Source organism: Pongo pygmaeus, chromosome 11, assembly GCF_028885625.2.
Source record: "Pongo pygmaeus isolate AG05252 chromosome 11, NHGRI_mPonPyg2-v2.0_pri, whole genome shotgun sequence".
NCBI lineage: Eukaryota > Metazoa > Chordata > Mammalia > Primates > Hominidae > Pongo > Pongo pygmaeus.
This window is the reverse complement of record NC_072384.2, coordinates 15,621,837-15,642,178: the sequence shown is the minus strand read 5'-3', so window position 1 is coordinate 15,642,178 and position 20,342 is coordinate 15,621,837. Positions and strand designations below refer to the sequence as shown.

The following is a 20,342-nucleotide window of genomic DNA, read 5'->3' as shown; positions in this document are numbered from 1 at the left end:
AGAGTTTAGGAATTTGAATTTGCTTCTAAACCAGCTCTCCAATAGTTAATCCAGCCTCGCAAGAGTGAGAACTCACTCCCACAAGATGGCATTCATCTATTCGTGTGGGATCTGTCCCCATGACCCAAACACCTCTCACTAGGCCCCACCTCCCAACAGTGCTACATTGGATATCAAATTTCAACATGAGTTTTGGCAAGGACGAATCACATCCAAACCATAGCAGATGCCCAGCAAATCTTTGTTGAATGTGATTGTGTTGAAAGAGCGTTCCTTTGAGTGGTGCTATTCTAGTGGATCCAGTTGCCTTATGGAACTCAAGGATTTAAGCTTTATATTTATGGATACAAATTAGCTGGAACTTATTTCAAAGTGGTGAACTTATTTCACACTGGTGAGGACTTTAAACCAAGTTCTGGGGTCATTACTGATACCCAAATCAACCACTTACTAGGTACGTGAATTGGAGCAAGTCACTTAATCTTTCTGAATCTAAGTGGTCTCACTAGCAAAGTCAGGGAGAATGTAGGTTTCCCATTGATACAATGTTTATTATGATGCATACAACAAAATGATGTATGGGAGAGCAGGTGACCCATGTTAAAGTACGAACTCTGATTGCTTCCCTGTTGCTGTTGTTGAAGTTGAAGGGCTGGTGTTTGAAAGTGGCTTTAGATTCATTGTGTGCAGCACCCAAGGGTTGCTCCAGGACTAATGGGGGAAAGCCCTAGAGGGAAAGATTTCAATAAAAGAAGGAGGGTTTTAATGGCCAGAGCTGGGTGAGTCTTACGCTCTGCTGGCTCAGGCCAGTATAGATTATAGAAGACACCCAGGAGTGGGAAGCTACTTGGCCTCTGCCACCTTGGGGTCCCTGAAAATCCACCTTGATTTTTCCATGGCTGAGTATGTCCTCTTTTATTTTATTATACTTTAAGTTTTAGGGTACATGGACACAGGAAGGGGAACATCACACACCGGGGCCTGTTGTAGAGTATGCCCTTTTTCTTAGCAGGAGTTGGTGGTGGGGAGGGCAGTGGGCAGCATTTTCTGTTGCCCAAAATATTTCCCCAAGGGGCCAGTTTCCTGAGAGTGTACTTTGTTTTTTGTGAGCTATTGTATTACTTGCAGCAATCACCAAGCACGTTTGTGATCCTTCACAGAAACTGACAAAACATGGACATCCAGTTTGAGAATCCCAGAATACTAATTTGTAAACCTGTCAGATTTGTCACAGTGGTGAGGAATGGTGTTAAAATTGCTTTCAACGTCTTAATTAGTGGTAGCCTTTTAGAGAAATGCAGTATCTCCAGCTCATTTTTGTTTCTTATTTTTCATTTGTTTTTCAAGAAAAAGATGATTAAAATTTAAATCGTGAGGATCACCAGAAAACAATGTGCAATTTAGAAATGCTGATGCAAATGTGATTGAGGGTAAGGGGGCTTTCAATTTCTCCAGAATACTAAATAGAGGGCTCATTCCTGCGTCTCGTTTCTTACGCTTACACTTGACTTTAGAGCCTGGGACTGAGAGGCCCTTTGGAGGAACTGTGGAAGCCTCTGGTATAGTAGAGCAGCAAGCACCTTTGATCTGGTGTGAAAAACTTCATTCTGAGATGCCTGAAAACAGTAGCACTATAACGGTTGCTATTTACCGGGGACTAACTATGTACCAGGCTCTCGGCATTAGTAGATTACATCTCTTCTGGACTAATTCTACTAACAAACCTATGAGATAAGTATCATTAACATCCAGATGTTACAGACAAAGAAATGGAAGCTGTGAGAGGTAACGTGACTCCCCTGATCACACAGCCAGCAAATCTTTCTAATTCTGAAATCTGCACTTGTAATGACTATTTCATCTTACCCTTGGAGTAAAGGGTCTGCATATCTTCACCAGGAAAGCAGTGATGACAGCTGTGCTCCCTGTCTCCTGCAGGATGTGGATGGCCCGGTGCCCACTTACCTTTGCTGCTTGATCTCTTGCCGGGTCCCTGTGCTCCTTGTCCACACCCAGCAGGCAGTGACCTGCAGAGTGTACTGCATCATACATCCCAGTGTCTGCTGTTACTGTTTTCTCTGCCATCTGATAGTTGCCATTCCCGGCACCTGATAGATGTTTATTTCCCATCAGAAGCTCAGAGCCTTCCTGGATTCCCCATATTGATTTGTAGATATCTGTTTAGGACCTCCATAACTCACTCCAACTTAGAAGTCCATTTTAGATTTTTTTTTGTTCATTTGTCTAATCTCACAGAATTTTCCACAGAGTTCATTGAGAAGGAAATAAAATTAATTTTCATATTGTTGCAGGACCCCTCTCTGAGGCTGGCACATTGCACCATAATACATATTGGATGAGGGGGGAGGAGAAGGAAGCCTGAGGGAAGCTTTGTCTAAGTTTCTGTCTAGCAGCTGCTCTTTCTCTGCAGAATAATCTCCAATAAGGGGAAAAACGCATGGAGAAAGCAAAACATTAAAACTGCCAGGAAACAGAGACTCTTGTCTCCATGTAGCTTGGTTTAGTTCTTTCCTGGGAACTTAGCATTGTGGTTGTGATACCAATCCAGGTAGTTGTGTACAGTTGTGGTTCTTTGCTCTCTTGGCTGTATAATACAGGAATGTATCACCATTTACTTTTTTTTAAATCCTTTCTACTTTAGGTGGATATGTGGGTTTTCTCCAGTTTGCATCGTTATGACTAATGTGAATAATGCTGTGGTTACCAGTCTTTTACATGCTTTGGGTGCATTGATCTTGGCTGGATACCTAAAGAGTGGAACTGCTGGGTGTTAGAGTATGTGTCTGCTCAAACTTGGTAGATACTGCCAGGGGTGTTCCAAAAGAATTGTGCCAGTTTACACTTCCGGCCACAGAGTATAAGCATTTCAGTTGCTCTGAACCGTGTGAAACATTTTTATTGCCTCTATGTTTCATTTTAGCTACTCTGGTGGGTGTGTAGAGTTATATCATTGTTTCAGTTAGCGAATGCTGTGTAACAAACGATACCAAAACTTACAGGCTTAAAATCAAAACCATCTTCCTACATTGTGCAATTACATGGGTCAGCAATCTGATTTGGGTCAGCTGGGGAGTTTCTCTGCTAATCCTTCCAGGGGTCATTCATGCTGCTCTAGTTATCTCAGGGCTAAATTCGTACTGAATAGTTCACCATGGCCACACTCCCAGGTTTGACATTTGGTATTGGTTGCTGGCTCTGCCTCTCTGTCCATATTGCTCTCTTTTCCTTAAGGAGGCTAACCTGGGCATCTTTGCATGGTGATAGCAACATTTCAAGGAGGCACATAACATCACTTCTTTCACATTTTATTGGTAAAAACAAGTGGCAAGGCCATTCCAGGTTCAAGAGTTTCTAAAGTTTTGTATTTAAATATGCTATATTTGTGAAAATAAACGTTACCTTTTTATGGAAGGAGGGGCAAAAACACCTTGCAAAGGAACATACCTGCAGAGATATAAATTAATATGGCCATTTTTGCAAAATGTGATATTAATTTGCATTCCCCAGATCATTAATAGATTTTAGCATGTTTTCACAAGTTGATGGCCCTTGCATCTGCTATTCTGTGAAGTGATTAAGTCAGTGAACTCTTTGAAGGTGTTCATGATATATTTTGGAAAAATGTACTTTATTAGATATATCTGTCATATATAATCTCTGCTCTATGTGCTAGTCTTTTCATTCTCCTAACAGTGTCCTCTGCTAAATGTATATTCTCAATTTTAATGTCCTCATATTTATCAACTCTTTCTTTAAAAATAGCACTTTTGGCCAGGCATGGGGGCTCAAGCCTGTAATCCCAGCACTTTGGGAGGCCAAGGCGGGCAGGTCACCTGAGGTCAGGAGTTCAAGAACAGCCTGGCCAACATGGTGAAACCCCGTCTCTACAAAAATACAAAAATTAACCAGGCACGATGGCAGGAGTCTGTAATCCCAACTGTTCAGGAGGCTGAGGCGGGAGAATCACTTGAACCCGGGAGGCGGAGGTTGCAGTGAGCCGAAATCACGCCGCTACACTCCAGCCTGGGTGACAGAGTGAGACTCCATCTCCAAAAGGAAAAAGCAGTTTTAGTCCCTGTTTAAGAAATATTTTCCTGACAGAAATTCATGAAGATAAATTTTATGTTTTATTCTTAAAGTATTATTGTTTTGCTTTTCATATTTGCATAAACAATCCACCTGAAATTGATTTTTGTGTAAACTTAGAGGTAAGGATCAAAATTCATTACTTTTTTCTGTATGGTAACCAATTGATTTCATATAATGTATTGAATATAAAAATTTATATACACTACATGAGGGTGCCACCTTTGTCATATAATAGATGACTATATTATGCGTCTGTTTCTTGACCCTTTATTTTGTCCATTTCATTTGTCTTTTTCTGCACCATTATAAAAAGTGTTATGTATTTTATTTTAAGTCTTGACATCTGATATTGCAGAATAATCTTTCTGCTCATCAAGATTGCCTGTTATTTTTGCACTTTGCATTTTTTAAACATTTTAGCATCAGTGAGTCAATTTTTTGAAACAACTAGCTAGGATTGTGATTGAGATTGCTTTGAGTATAACAATTTGGGGAGAAATAACATCTTTGCAATATGGGTTTCTCCTGTCAATGAACATGGTATATCCCTCCATTTATATTGTTATTCTTTAATTTATAGTAACTATATGGATTATAGCAACAATACTGTGTACTCCTCAATGTGAAGGTACATATTTCATGACATTTATTCTTATTTGATTTTGTAATTTTATTAAGATCATTGTAAATTCACATGCAGCTGCAAAAATATATATATAATAATACAGAGAGATCCTCTGTACAATTTACCAAGTTCCCTTCAATGGTAACATTTGGCAAAAGTATAGTAATATGTCAAAACCAGAATACAATCTACTGATCTTATTAATATTTCTCCAGTTTTACTTGTAGTCATTTGTTTGGGTGTGTCTATTTAGTTCTGTATAATTTTACCATAATTATAGGATTTTGTATCCATCACCACAGTCGAGATGTTAAACCATTCAATTGCCTCGAGATTCCTTTGCACGGCTCACTTATCACCAAACACACCTTCCTCATGCTCATCTTGCTGCCTCTCCTAAGCCCTAGAAATAACTTACCTATTCCTCTTTTTTTAAATGCTGTCACTTCACAAAGTTAAATAAAGAGAATCACACAGTATGTAACATTTTTGATTTAGCATTTTTGTACTCAGAAAAATTTCATGGAGATTCATCCAGTTGTTGGATGTATCAGTAGTCTATTCCTTTTTACTGCTGATCAATATTTAATGGTATACATGTAACACAGTTTGTTTAACCATTGGCCTGTTTAAGAGCATCTTGACTTTCCAGTTCTTGGTGACAACAAATAAAACTGCTATGAACATTCACATACTGTTTTTGTGTGTGCGTAAGTTTTTATTCATTTTATTCTCAAGAGAGCTACTGCTGGTTTGTGTAAGTTAATTGCATGATTAATTTTATAAGAAATGAAGAAACCATTTTTTAGTGACTGGACCATATTACATTCCCAACAAGGATGTATGAGGGATCCAGCTTCTCCCCATTCTCACCAATATTTGGCACTGTCAGTTTTTTTGTTTTTTTTTTTGAGATGGAGTCTTGCTGTGTTGCCCAGGCTGGAGTGCAGCGGCGCGATCTTGGCTCACTGCAAGCTCTGCCTCCCAGGTTCAGGCCATTCTCCTGCCTCAGCCTCCCAAGTAGCTGGGATTACAGGCACATACCACCATGCGTGGCTAATTTTTTGTATTTTTTAGTAGAGACGGGATTTCACCATGTTAGCCAGGATGGTCTCCATCTCCTGACCTCATGATCTGCCCGCCTCGGCCTCCCAAAGTGCTGGGATTATAGGGGTGAGCCACCACACAGGGCCAGCACCGTCACATTTTTAAAAAATTACATATTCTGATCAATTTGTAGTGGTGTCTCATTGTGGTTTTAGTTTGAATTTCCTTGGTGGCTGATGGTACCGAACATCATTTCCTGGGAGCTCTTTGGTGAAATTTCTGTTCAGGTATTTTGCTCATTTTCCATATTTAACTGGTTTAATTCCTTATACAGTCTAGATATTAGTCCTTTGACTAATGTATAGTTTGCAAATATTTTCAACCAGGCTATAGTTTGTCTTTCTATTGTCTTCACATGAGCTTTTGCAGAGCAAAAGTTTTTCTTTCTTTTTAATATTAATAATGCCCAACTTACCAAATTTTTCTTCTTTAGCCATCTCTAAAAATTGTACTATTTTATATAGACTATTTAATCCATTTATATTTAATGTAAACAACTGATATATCTGGTTTCTTAACCTTCATCTTACTATTTGTTTTTATATTATCTTTTTTATGTTCCCTTTTGTTTATCTTCTTCTAGATTAATCAGATATTTTTATTATTCATTTTTTAACTTATTATTTATGCATTGTTTTACTTTTATTTAAGAATTTACCTTAGATATTCTAATTTGCACTCTTTTTTAAAAAAAATTCTAAAAAACACAGGACACGTGCATAACATGCAGGTTTGTTACATAGGGATACATGTGCCATTGTTGTTTGCTGCACCTACTGACCCATCCTCTAAGTCCCCTTCCCTCAACCCCCCACCCAACAGGCCCTGATGAGTGTTGTTCCCCTCCCTGTGTCCATGTGCTCTCAATACTCAACTCCCACTTATGAGTGAGAATATGTGGTGTTTGATTTTCTGTTCCTGTGTTAGTTCGCTGAGGATGATGGCTTCAAGCTTCATCCATGTCCCTGCAAAGGACATTATCTCATTCCTTTTTATGGTTGCATAGTATTCCGTAGTGTAAATGTACTACATTTTCTTTATCCAGTCTATCATTGATGGGCATTTGGGTTGGTCCCATGTCTATGCTATTGTAAGTAGTGCTGCAGTAAACATACATCTGCATGTGCCTTTATAGTAGAATGACTTATATTCCTTTGGGTATATAGCCAGTAATGGGATTGCTGGGTCAAATGGTATTTCTAGTTCTAGATCCTTGAGGAATCACCATACTGTCTTCCACAATGGTTCAACTAATTTACATTCCCACCGATAGTATAAAAGCATTCCTCTTTCTCCACAGCTTCACCAGCATCTATTGTTTCCTGACTTTTTCATAATTGCCATTCTGACTGGCACGAGATGGCATCTCATTGCAGTTTTGATTTGCATTTCTCTGATGATCAGTGATGTTGAGCTTTCTTTCATATGTTTGTTGACTGCTAAATGTCTTCTTTTGAGAAGTGTCTGTTCATATCCTTTGTCCACTTTTTGATGGGGTTGTTTGTTTTTTTCTTGTAAATATGTTTAAGTTCCTTGCAGATTCTGGATATTAGACCTTTGTCAGATGAGTAGATTGCAAAAATTATCTCCTACTCTGTAGGTTGCCTGTTCACTCTGATGATAGTTTCTTTTGCTGTGCAGAAGCTCTTTAGTTTAATTAGATCCCATTTGTCAATTTTGGCTTTTGCTGCAATTGCTTTTGGCATTTTTGTCATGAAGTCTTTGTCCATGCCAATGTCCTGAATGGTATTGCTATGTTTCTTAGACCACAGTGCAATCAAATTACAACTCAGGATTAAGAAACTCACCCAAAACCACACAAATGCATGGAAACTGAACAACCTGCTTCTGAATGACTCCTGGGTAAATGTTGAAATTAAGACAGAAATCAAGAAGTTCTTTGAAACCAGTGAGAACAAAGAGACAACATACCAGAATCTCTGGGACACAGCTAAAGCAGTGTTAAGAGGGAAATTTACAGCACTAAATGCCCATATCAGAAAGCTGGAAAGATCTCAAATCGACACCCTAACATCACAATTAAAAGAGCTAGAGAGGCAAGAGCAAACCAATCCAGAAGCTAGCAGAAGACAAGAAATAACTGAGATCAGAGAAGAACTGAAAGAGACAGAGACACAAAAAACACTCAAAAAAAAAAAAATTCAATGAATCCAGGAGCTGGTTTTTTGAAATAAATAAATAAATATATAACAAAATAGAGAAACCACTAGCTAGACTAATAAAGAAGAGAAAGAAGAATAAAATAGACACAACAAAAAATGGTAAAGGGGATATCACCACTGACCCCACAGAAATACAAACTATCTAATTTGCATTCTTTTTCTGCATAACAAAAAATATTGATTTTATATTTTCTCCAGTAATTCTAAAACCTCAGAACACTTTACTTGCATTTGTCAGGGCCTATTTTTGTGCTATTGTTCCCCTGAATTTTAATTCTACATGCATTATAAACTCTATGTCATATTGCTATTATTGTTGTTGTAGTATATCTTCCATCAACATCAATATACATCAATATTTTCTGACAGATATACTTCTTTCAATGGCTTTTTTTTTTTGTGCAATTCTATGTTTCCCTGTGGGGTCGTATACTTGTGCTTTAAAAAATATTTTTCTTTTCTTTTTTTGATAGAGGTCTGTTGGTAAGAAATTCTTTCAGTTTTTCACATCATTTAACTGATAGAAGAGATTTTCTCATAATGAAACCAATTCATTTTTAGCTATCACTTTACTTCTAGCATGTGTGCAAAAATATTGGAATTAAAAAATTAGATTTTGAAAAACAAGTTAATCAGTCTAAATGAAAAATTGTGCTTTATTGAGTGAAATGCAAATGTTCCTTCTGCAGATACTTTTAAAAAGACATTATCTTTGGGTGCAGTCTTCTTAAAATAACCACTAACTTTTGAAATAGATATTGACACATCTTCTGCAGACATGTCTTCTGGTTTCTAGGCGGTCATTAATAACACTTTGGCTCTAATGATTATTATGTCGGCATTTTGTGCATGCTTGTTAACATTCTCGAAACACTAATTTCTGTGCTGACTTTGTCATCAAACATTTAATGTTTTGAGCTCACTGCTGCTAAAAGTGTTTATTAAAACTTTTTGAAAATATTACCAAACAATATTATTAATAAGTATATTTACAAGATGAAAAAAAGAAGTAAAAGCATTGAGACCACTCTTAGAGCCTCAATGGAAAGGCTCTTTGGTGTCTATTTATTTTTATCATTATTTTTCAGATGCACTCAACCACAGATCCTTCTGACCCGAAGGTTTATGCACCTTGAGGACTGCTGAACACTGTGACACAACTAGCTGGTGCATCTAAGAGACTGGCTGGGGCAGCAGCTTTGAATACTTCTCCAGCTACCACAGAGACTGCAAGACATCCATTCAGGCACAACTTATTTTATCAGCAAGCCTTCTGCAAGCCGTTCCCAAAAAGAGAAATGAGCTGTGGCCTGGAAAGGATGAGAATAAAGGGACACAGTTTGCTGCCGGTGGTTTCAGTTTTAATCGTGCTCTACATTGGAAAACTGTGTTTACTACACACACACACACATATATATATATATATTTTTTTTTTTTTTTGAGGCAGAGTCTCACTCTGTTGGTCAGGCTGGAGTACAGTGGCACAATCTCGGCTCGCTGCAACCTCCGCCTCCCAAGTTCAAGCAATTTCTGCCTCAGCCTTCTGAGTAGCTGGGATTACAGGCACCCGCCACCACCCCTGGCTATGTTTGTTTGTTTGTTTGTTTTTTATTTTTTTAATTTTTAGTAGAGATAGGATTTTACCATCTTGGCCAAGCTGGTCTTGAACTCCTGAGCATATGCTTTTTATATACATTACTAGATGAAATCATGGAAGAACAGGAATGACAAGGTTCAGGTCTATGAAACCCAATCTGACTTATTTTAATGCAACTATTCATAATAAAAGTTACTAAAACATAATATCTGTTAAAATATAAATATAAAATATAAATTTTAACCAAATGGAATGCCAAGATAAAGATTTGTTGTTAACAAGGACTCACAGAACAGGATCAACACAATGGGAAGAATGCCTGGAGAAAAGGGTCCAGGTATCAGTAAAGACATCACACCCACAGTGATCAGGTTATCAGTGAGTACCAGCAGATACCGAGTGGAAGGCAGTCAGTGTCTCCATTTATACCCAAATGTCTGGCGTGTAGTTTGCTACATGTAACTACTAAGTTGACTGTACAATCATTGCCTTTTTATTAAGTTCAGTCATTCTCAGTGATCATTCTAATCCGAGAACCCATTTATCCAGCTACTATTATAAGAGGGCACCTAGGTAGGACTGACATTTAGAAAGGTTAACATCAGATGAGGAGCACTGTCTGTGGAGTGTCAAAATTTCAGGGTCTGCCACATTTTCACAGTAGCAAAGAGAATGAAACAGAACATTAAATGTGTAGTCACAGGTCAGAGTTTTCATTCCTTTAAGAACGGAATACTTGAATAAAACAGAATGGGTGTGACGTTGGAAAGCTACATTGATACGTGAAGAGTCCTCACATGGCAGGTGAAGGATTAGAACACTTATCCTTAGGTGCTGTGAGCCATCGAAAGCTTGTAGGCAAGAAGCAGAACTGTGGGAGGAAGACTGAAGGAAGATTAGTGTGGTAGAGACATGGGAGCAGAACGGAGGGAAGCCTAAAGGCAGGGCCGCGTATCAAAGCAGCAACAATTGTCCAAGGATGAGGCAACAAGACTAAGGGATTGTTTTTTCTCTGATATTGGATTTACTTTGTATGTTCAAATTTTACCACTGACTGGAAGTTTTGTGACAAAATAAAAATAGGCACGGCAAGTCTCACCCGGCATAAACAGATGGGGCTTCAGAAATTCTCTGTAAGTGTCTACACCTCTGTCCTTGGACCACCATTCCTTTCAATGGTGAAGACTTTGGGTCTGTTACCCTGTGAGGTTTCCCTGTGAGGTTGAAACCCATATCAAAAGTGTTGACAGTACCTGCTGTGTTGGGTGGACTTCCTCCTGAGTGAAGGTCCTCACCCTGAGTGAGTTCTTTCACTTGGAAAAAAGGAATTTGTTTCATTGGGAATGGTTCAATCTAAAACAAGGATTAAAAGTAAGGCCCCAAGCCTTGGAAAGGAGAAGAAAGGAATATTATTTTTTGAGCACTAATTTTATGGTAGCTTCACTTCTCGTTTAATTCCTCAGTATTAGAACAGAGATATTATAATACCCATCAACTGATAAAGAAAATAACATACAGTTTAAATTATGCAAGGTGATAAATCTAGTCATTGGTGGAGGGAAGATTCTAAGCAAGATGTGGTTAGTGATGGAGTTCGTGGGATTTCCATGAACAGCAACAGGAGAAAAGTAATAAAAGATCTTGTAGTCAGGATAGGGATTACACATTTGACTATATAAACCTTTTCCTTTCACTTAGGTAAAACCTAGATCAATTAATTAAATGTTACCAGCAAGCCAATTACAGCAAGGCCAAGTTAGATCAAGAATGAAGCAATGTGATATTTTAGGGGTGAGTTAGTACCAGTGTCACTGTGTATGTGACCTGTGATCAATTGCTGCTTTTACTCCCCTGATATTTCTCATTATGGGCTGAGGAAATTGTTAGTTTTCCTCTTTCAAAGGAAGTCACAGGACTCAGTCTCAGTCTTGTCAAGCATAATGGAGGCAGTTTGATGTTGGACATAATGATGAGGATCAAGGTAAGATGCCACAGGTGGGACCATGAGTGGGAGCCACTGAGCTTCACCAATGCACAACTCTGCTGAGGGCAGCAGTGCAAGAGGCTCTTCCTTTCTCCCCAGCTTGGTGATACTGCACCCAAATCATCATATAGGCTCTGGTTCCATTAGTGCTAATAGCCCTGCAATGCCTGACTTCAATACTGGTCACAACATCTCTGACCTTTGAAACTTAAAGTCAGTCACTGAGTTCCCCGGTTGACACTAATGCTTCCCACAAACCCTGGCTAACTTAAGGTAGTCCCAGCCATTCTTTGCTCTTGGCTGTCTCCAGTAGGATGTTCACTGACGTTACAATCCTTGGGACCCAAATTTAGGCATTGGAAAGGTGGGGGAAGAGAGTTAGTCCTGTCCTACTTCATCTTCAACTAAACAAGAAGGTGCCTACAAAAGGACATGGCTGAAACCCCACAATGTTGGTGAACAGTCTGGAGATCTGGTGGCCTGGAACCCACACCAGGAAGGAGGACTGGTTGTTAGCATTCTGAGCCCTGGGACTGCTGAGACTCTGAATAATGGGAGGGGAGTTCAGACAGAGCCGAGCCCTGTTAACAGTCCGTCTCCATGCCAGTGGGAGCATGGCACTCAGTGATTAGCGAACCTCTACTTCCACAATGCAGCGAATGCAGTTTTAATTGAAGCCATGTTTTTTTTTTACAAGTCTTTCATTGTGTCCTTTAGTGATTAAATTAATTATTCTCTAATACTTACATACTGGGCAATTTTCCAATCTTTTAGTTATAAGGAAAATATAATAAAATTACAATGAGATATCACTACACATCTACCAGAATGACTGGAGTTAAAATGCCAACTGTTGGCATAGTTACAAAGTGGAGAATTCATTCACTGCTGGTTAGAATGCAAATTGATAGAGTCACTTTGGAAAACTGTTTGGCACTGTGCACTAGAGCTAAGCATATGCACACCATATGGCACAGAAATTCACCCAACAGACATGGGTACTTACATGTCCTGAAAGATATGTTCAGACATGTTCTTAAAGACATTATGTGGAAGAGACCCCAAAGAGGAAGCAATCCTGATAAGATGGATGAATAAAGTATGGTATTTTTATACAATGGAATACTATTCACCAATGAAAATGAATAAAATAAAACTATACTCTAAAATATGGGTGAATTTCATAAACAACGTTTTCTGAAAGAGACAGACACAAAAGAGTAAATAATGATTTATTCCATTTATACAAGTTTTAAGATTACGAAAACTAATATGTGCTGTTTGAAGTTGGGACAGTGTTTACCTCTGGGAGGATGCAGGGCATAGCAGGGAGCATGTAGGGGGCTTCTGAAGTGTGGTGATTTTATGCTTTCTGTATTTCTTACATGGGTGTGTTCTCTTTGTCATAAGTCATTGAGGACTTATGACTTGTACAATTTTTGTAGATACTGCACTTCAATTTCAAAATGTTTATAAAAAGACCCATCAGTGTGCTGTATTCAGGAAACCCATCTCACGTGCAGAGACACACATAGGCTCAAAATAAAGGGATGGAGGAAGATCTACCAAGCAAATGGAAAACAAAAAAAGGCAGGGGTTGCAATCCTAGTCTCGGATAAAACAGACTTTAAACCAACAAAGATCAAAAGAGACAAAGAAAGCCATTACATAATGGTATAGGGAACAATTCAACAAGAAGAGCTGACTATGTTAAATGTATATGCACCCAATACAGGAGCACCAAGATTCATAAAGCAAGTCCTTAGAGACCTACAAAGAGACTTAGACTCCCACACAATAATAATGGGAGACTTTAACACCCCACTGTCAACATTAGACAGATCAACGAGACAGAAAGTTAAAAAGGATATCCAGGAATTGAACTCAGCTCTGCACCAAGTGGACCTAATAGACATCTACAGAAGTCTCCACCCCAAATCAACAATGATAGACTGGATTAAGAAAATGTGGCACATATGCACCATGAAATGCTATGCAGCCATAAAAAATGAGGAGTTCATGTCCTTTGTAGGGACATGGATGAAGCTGGAAACCATCATTCTCACCAAACTATCGCAAGGACAAAAAACCAAACACCACATGTTCTCACTCATAGGTGGGAACTGAACAATGAGAACACTTGGGCACAGGAAAGGGAACATCACACACTGGGGCCTGTTGTGGGGTGGAGGGGGGAGGGATAGCATTAGGAGATATACCTAATGTAAATGACGAGTTAATGGGTGCAGCACACCAACATGGCACATGTATACATATGTAACAAACCGGCACATTGTGCACATGTACCCTAGATAGATAGGTAGATAGGTAGATAGGTAGATAGATAGATATAAAACAAATGCGATATCTTTCTCAAAAAAAAAGTGTGCATATGTATGTGTGTGCATCCGTGTGTGTGTGCAGAGAGAGTGGGAGATTTATTTTAAAGAATATTTGTGGGGCTTTATCTCCTTATTCAATGCTTCCAGGGAATTTTGCTTGGGTGTAGTCTCCAGGCCTTTCAAGGGACACGCCCACATCAGGTAGTGGGGCAGAGGGAGGAGGGAGCATTGCCCTGACACTGCCCCAGCTACTCAGCCAGGGCACTGGGGGCTTCGGTTCTGCAGATGGTGAAGGTAAAATTCTGGCTACTACTATGCTGTTCACAGACCCCATTCTTCCTAAGAGTTTGAAGCCCACTTGAATATCCATGATCTTCAGTTGCAACATTTTGAAAAACCCCAAAAAGTCACTATGGAGTGAGTAGCGATGGGGCTAAGGGGAAAGTCTGTAATAAACCCACAATAGAATTACTTTTAGTTTCTTCAAGAAGAGACAGTTACAGGGAAGATGGATGGGGAAAAACAGAAATAATGGTGTGCTCCATCAGTGTGGGATTTGCAAAGCAATTCCTCTTTCAGTGGAGGACTTCAGTTTCTTCACGGGGAATTAATAACCATGTCAGTCTTCAGTTCAATTATGGTCAACAAATATTGCCTGCATTCCTATTATGTGCCAGATGCAATGCCAGGTGTGGAGGATTCAGATGAAGTGTGCAATTACCACTGTGATCGTGGTTGACTCCTTAGCCAAATGGATGGGCACACAAGCAAAGAGCTTGACAGTACAAATGATTTCACAGAAAGGCAAACAATTTTTGCAGGATCAATAAAAACAGCATTGGGTGACTAATTACAGATTTCTAACTAAAGTGTTTTATTAAATTGTGGCTTTCTTCCCCCACATAAACAGAGTTGGCTGTCCAGGGCTTTGGTACAGGCTCTAGGAAGCCACCTTCATTCCTTCTGCTTTACCATGTTGGTGTGTATCCTCCTTCCTCAAGGTCACATAATGGCTGCTGGAGCTCAAGCCTTTTGTCTAAGTTCCAGAGACAAGGAAAGGGAAGGTAAAAGAGCAAAAGGAAGACCCTGGCCATTTCCTTGAGCCTCCACCCAATGATGTCCCTTACATCTCATTGGCCCGTCTTACTGCAATGGTATGTGGGAAATGTAGTCTTGTATTTGAGCACTTTGACACTCTGAATACATCAGGTATTTATTACTAAGTATATCAGCTGGTCTTCAACCACAGGATCAGAACCACTATGAGTTATACAGAATAAGGGAGTAATGAACAGGTTTGGACCATTTGTAATTTTTGGAGATGGTTAAGTAGTCTATGTAAGCCTTTATCTTCATGCCTGGTATTGGTTCTGAGCCTTAAGTCAGCCTGGCCATTAGTCAGGAGGAAGACTGGAAGTGACATGAGGGATTGCAAGGACAAACTGGAAGCTACTCGCATGACTGGATCCCATAAAGACACACTGGAATCTGTGAGGATAAACTGGACCCCACATCTGTCTCTCACAGTCTTCACCCTTAATGGCATGGGTGACTTGTAGGAAAAGCTGATGCCATTTGCAAAGAAGTGATGTGTGCGCTACCCAGAACTTGGAGCAGCTGAAAGAGGCAGTCTGTTAGAACTACAGGAGCCAGGAGGCAGCAAGGCCAGCCAGCAGGGCAGAGACAAGAGTCCCCAGCCCAGCAGTGTCTGGTGCCCTACATGGTACTTCAGAGCATACGCAGAGCCTGCTGCTTCATCTCTGCCTCCCAAATCTTATACAAACTCTTTTCTTTTCTGGTCAACCCTTACCCAAAACCGTACAAGAGGGAATTCAGGGAACGGTAGTTCCAATTTAGCTAAGTTGATATAGTTCAGGACTATAGTCTCAAGGTAGAGGGGATAATGGGCATGGTGCCAGCAGAGAGCCATATCTCCCACAGAAGGAGAGCAGTCAACCAGAACTGGGTTGAGAAGGATGACGTGTTTTCTAAGTGCACAGGAAACTTCTCAGATGAGAATAGCATGTGTGCCAAAGAGGAAGAAAACAGCGTGGTGTTCCACAGGCACTTCCAAATTGCTAGAGCATGTGACAAAAATGAGGTTGGAGGTGTGGGAGGAGAGGAAGCTGAGGACCATAGAACTATATTCACCTCCGTTTTATGTACATAACCTTGTAATGTCATGGAAAACATTAAAACTCCTAACACCCCTGTGTTTGCCAGGACCTTGGCCCCTTGCCAAGCATATGGGGCTCCATAAATCAGTTAGAACTGTGTCCGGGTAAGTAACAGAAATTCAAATGACAGTAGCTTAAATAGAAAAGGTGTTATTTGTCACATATTACAAAACGTCTGGGAAAACAGGGCAGGTGTGATAGCTGAGCAATGACATCGGGCCTTTTCAACACATGTGCTCTGTTATCCCTTCTGAGTGTTTCAGATTGGGTTCATTGGAAACAGATGTGAGACCAGGCATTTCCTTAAGAGGATTTACTGGGGAGAGCTTTCAGGAGATGCACCAGTTAGGACATGAGGAAGGCAGGTCCGGGCAGTGGGAGATGCTGAACAGCAAAGCAGTAACAACTCATGCCTCAGTCAATCCTAAGAAGCCTCTGGACCTGGGATGCCCCTCAGAGTCATCCCAAATGCAGGCCCTCCATATCCCACATCAGCCCAACATTGCCTGGGCTGTGGCGGCTCCTTCAGGCCAAGGGCAACCTTAAGAAGCAACACAGTTGTGTCTTCAGCTACCACTCTCAATATACGGGGGACAGGTCTTGGCAGAGCCCTGTGGAATCTACTACAGTTGATGAGGTTTAATCCTTATGCATGTCACTTCATGCCACAAGGTAGATGCTATGCCTCATGGTCTCACATCCCCTCCTAGGCAGGTTCTAGAGGTGCAAATGGGCAGAGAAATTCCTTCCCAACAAGGCTGGGCCTTTCCACTCATGAAAAGTGTGTCCTTCTGAGGGATTTCTACCAACACTTTATGTGCTTGAACTTTAACCCATTATCAGCTCTACTGTTAGGGAAGTTGGGAGTTTAATGCTAAGGATACTACTAAGGACTCTTAAACATCTGCGTTCTGTAGTAAAAGGAGGAAGGAATAGGCATTTGGAAGACAGATAGCAGGTCTGACACCCTGCAGATGGTGACTTTAAAAGGAGTTAAGTAGACTTGGTCTCTGCCTACCTAATGTTCAATCTCAACTGGCAAAGGTTCAAGGAAAATAAAACCATGTCACACTATTAGTGCAGAGGAATACTGGAACACAGCTCTGGAAAATAATTACGAATGGATGCTAGAGAAACTCTAGCACATGAAGGCATAAAGGAGATGAGCATGTGATGTGTGTTTCACCATCATTTATAGCACACATCTACAAAGCCTAAATGTCCAACGGAGGGACATGGATGAATAAAATGCAATTATTCATATAATTTATTCATTCACTCACAAATGTTTCTTGAGGTTCTATTAAATGTCGGCCTTCATGCCTCCTTTTCAGGGCCCTGAGAATTGGCCAAAAAGACCTGGCTCATCCACAGTACCCTGTTGCTGGTCCGGTTACTTCTTTCTGAGGCTGCTTTTGCTCAACTAGACTCCTATTTGTTTCTTTCTTAAAGCTGCAGCAAAACTTTGATTTGACTGAATGCATCATGTCCTATTTATTGGAAATCATTGTTAATGTCATATTTCACAAGATATCATATAGGAGGCAAACAGAGCAGTGTAGTCCCTAAAGTCTTGGCTTCCCAGTCCCAGCTGGCAAGACCCTAGAGCTAACTACATCTGGGTCAGGCAGAGCATGTCCAACCGATTACCGTTAAGTATTATTAAACACTTTAAGTGAAGCCAATTTTTACATCCGTGAGAATAATCGAGGGGTTGTGTATTCTGTACCTCTGAAGAAAATGGGAAAGAACTGATGACATGATTGACTCAAATTCCACCACAATTACTTTAATTTATCATTTTATTATTTATGTTCTTCATTCAAAATCATCTGTCTTTAAATGACTATTCTTGTGGATTCAAAATCATATAATCAATCTAATTATATGTTTGATTTTAAGTTATGGAGACACATTCATCCTGTTATCTGTTTATGAATAAATATTTTGACACAAACATATTCTGTATAATCTAGAAGCATTCACATTTATGATTTGTAGTACATCTCAATTCCATTCACCCATGCTGAGTTTTTATCAAATGCAGGTCACTAACCACCACATGCTGTCCCATGGCTGGAGGAAATGAGTGGGGCTATGAGGTGACCTCCCACTGGAGACTGGAGAAAATAGCCCACACCCCAAAAGCTGCACACACACACACACACACACACACCCTCCACAGTGCTGTGAGACTTATTTCTTCAGAAAACAAGCCAAGAAAATGGAGGAGACCAGGCGTCTGAGTCGGCCAAAGTATGTGCCACTTGCCCTAAAGAGAGAAACTCAACCTCATTCAGACCCCCCTTACTTTTGTTTTAGAAACAATCTGACAACTGACTATGGGGCTCTGGCCCACACCTTCACCTCCACCTAGTGACTCTCCCAGCTCACCCACCCCACCCTGGGGGAGCAGCTCCCGAATGCCCTCAGGGGAAATGTTTCCTCGTTAGGAGTGTGAGCCAGTGGGCCCCAAAGGGTCTCACGGATTCAGCCCACCTTTCCAGCTCCAGAGCCCAGGCCTTGACCTGCCACTGTGTCTTCTCCACAGGGTCTTCCATGTTAGTGCAGCCCCCACCTCTGCTGCAGCAGTCTCTCTCTGGGGTGTCCCCACCTCTGACCCCTGCAAGCCCTGATGCAGGACAGGCGCTGTGCTGACACAGGCAGTAGGTGCCTGTTGCATGAGATAAAGGCCAGGCTCTGGGCACGTCATGAACCACTCTAGCCATCCCCACCTGTCATTGCAAGGACTCTCCCCACAGGCCTTTGGAGGAGCTGCCTTTGCCAGAATCTCCCCAATTCTGTGCAGCTGAGGGGGTGGGGGTCGAGCCTCCACAGTACTCCCTTTCGGCCTCGGAGGGCACCCTACACCATTGCTCACCCCTACCCTGTACCCCTGCCTGTGTCGGGTCCCTGCTGCAGTGCCTTCCCCTCTGACACTGCCCTCAGTGGACGCTCCAGTCCACCTCCACCCTATCCCTGAGCTCAGTGTGTCCCCATCAGTGCCACCCTGTAGTGACCCCACCTGCCAACAGATCGCTCCTTCCTTTCAGCCTCCCACAGGGATCTGGGCTGCTGTAGGGCCCCCTGAGGAGTGCTGTCTGACAATGCTAGTGCCACAGCTTCCACGGGATTCCTCCACTGCCCCTGCTTCCTCCTGCTCAGACCTGAGTAAGCCTGAGTTGAGTGTCATGGGGCTCTCAGAACCCCCTTCCCTTCCTGGAAACTTCTGCTCTATCATGCGATAGGTTGGGATCCCTGGGAAGCCACCTCTGAGATGGGCTTTAGCGGGGCGAGTGTTTATTGAGAAGCGTCCCCAGCATCAGTGCCTATGAAGGGAAGGGACGAGGTTGAGCAATGAGGCAGCACTGAGGACAGCCTCTGTCGCCTGCTCTGGGGGTCCTCAGGCTAGAATGGCATTTGGGGCTGTCCTGAGTTGGGCCCGGGGGCCAGGCCTCTGTGCTCCTGCCTGATAGAGTCCTGGTTGTCTGGGGTGCCCTGAGCCAATGGCTCTCTGCAGCTGTGGTGCTGAACTGACAGTGGGCCTGACCGCTGCAGCCTTCGGTCCCTGGAGTAGCGAGCTCTTCATGAAAGGGGCCCACCAGACCCATGCTCTCCACCAGGTCTGTGTTTCTTTTTGGAGTTTCTCTTTTGGGTTTGCTTTTCATTCCAGCCTGGCACACAAGCCCTCTGCAACCTGCTCCAAAGACTAACCTGTCCTTCTGCCTGAGCATCCCCTTGCTGCCCTCCCCTCTATTCCACTCTTACCCACTCAGATTTTGAGAGCCAGGCCAGAGCTCCCCCTTGTACAGATGGTTTGCTGAAGGGCCTGGCAGGTGGGGTCACTCTGCCCTCTGTAAGAATGCCTGGACGGAGGGCCAGAGACCACCCCGACCATCCCTTTCCATCAGTGACAGCAGAAAAGAGCACCTCTGTGGACCTTCCCAAACAGAAAGACCAAGTTCTTGTGACCAGGGTTTGCTGAAGGAAAAATGGTCATCAGCACTGGAAATAGTAGCTTTTAAATGTTGTCACTGAGGTGGGTTCCCGTGCAGGATGAGGAGCAAGACCAGCCATCTTGGCCTTGCTCAGAGACACAGGAAGAGGTGGATTCCTTATGGAGAGAGAGGTGGATTCTTTATGGAGAGGGAGCAGAGAGAGGACAGGGGCTCAGGGATGGCCCCCACACAGCTCACTGGGAGGCTTGCTCTGAGTGC

The 20,342-nt window shown here is 41.6% G+C and overlaps 1 long non-coding RNA gene across 1 annotated transcript in view; it reads left to right on the top strand.

Annotated features, from left to right (window-relative positions):
* LOC129031735 (uncharacterized) overlaps positions 1-9,377 on the top strand; it is a 45,106-nt gene extending 35,729 nt beyond the window's left edge. Inside the window, exon 3 of the long non-coding RNA XR_008501106.1 lies at positions 9,114-9,377. This is a non-coding gene — a long non-coding RNA (uncharacterized LOC129031735). The remainder of the gene's footprint in view (positions 1-9,113) is intronic.
* The last annotated feature ends 10,965 nt before the right edge of the window (positions 9,378-20,342 follow it).